Source organism: Lolium rigidum, chromosome 2, assembly GCF_022539505.1.
Source record: "Lolium rigidum isolate FL_2022 chromosome 2, APGP_CSIRO_Lrig_0.1, whole genome shotgun sequence".
NCBI lineage: Eukaryota > Viridiplantae > Streptophyta > Magnoliopsida > Poales > Poaceae > Lolium > Lolium rigidum.
In genome coordinates, this window is record NC_061509.1 from 52,687,708 (window position 1) to 52,688,650 (window position 943).

General features: G+C 42.3%; 1 non-coding gene across 1 annotated transcript; it reads left to right on the top strand.

Moving 5' to 3' along the window:
• The first annotated feature begins 258 nt into the window (after nt 1-258).
• Nucleotides 259-455, top strand: LOC124693842. The gene has a single exon (XR_007000290.1). It is a non-coding gene; the product is annotated as a U2 spliceosomal RNA (small nuclear RNA).
• The last annotated feature ends 488 nt before the right edge of the window (nt 456-943 follow it).

The window sequence follows — 943 nt, forward strand, 5'->3', positions numbered from 1 at the left end:
TGTGTAGGTGTGCACACTCTAGTAATTTCGTTCAGTATTTGCAGCTGTTTTCATTTTCGAGGTAACGTTATTGGGCCGTCCAAGCATACGTGGGCTGCAGTTTCCTTGTTGGGCTTTTCAGCGCAGAAGCGGTGTGCTCCAGCGGCAAAAGCGTTGCGCTGTTGCTGCTTTGGTTCGTTTAGTCCCACCTCGCTGCCGGGGAGACGAGAGGCGGTCGAGGGAGGCTATAAAAGGAGGCGGAGGGCAGCTGTGAAAAGCATACCTTTCTCGGCCTTTTGGCTAAGATCAAGTGTAGTATCTGTTCTTATCAGTTTAATATCTGATATGTGGGCCATTGGTCCACAACGATATTAAATTTATTTTTTATGGGGGAGGGGCCACCACAGTAGCTTGCTGCTGGGCCTCTCAAGTGTCGCCTGGGCGTTGCACTACAGCCCAGGCCCGGCGCACCCCAACCAAATCAAACTGAAAATTTTGTGTGCTTTTTTTAAATTGCAACACGGGAATCGTGAAAGCTCGGCTGCAAAAGGTTTAAAATGAGTGGTTTCTCAATAACAGCATTCTGGAATGCAGTAGGTTTCTCCTTCGGTCCAAAGTCCCAACTTCCTATCTCTCTACAAGATGGTCTAGTAACTCAAATACAGAGAAATGCACTTTGACTCATATGAGCATATGCTTCCATTATGTGAATCCACATTTCATTCAAAGTGTCAAAAAATTCTAAACTAAATTTTTACATGTACATCAAGACATTTTATGTTGGTACACAAGTTTTCAAAAAAAAAAGCTAAAAACAATTGTGGCTCCTATAAAAAAGACAAGTTTTGATGCTATAACACGACTACGTACAGGATTTTTTTTATCTTTTTTGTACACGCCATATAAAATGTTTTTTCTCCACGAAAATTTGTGCACTAACATTCTCGTGCACTAACATAGAATA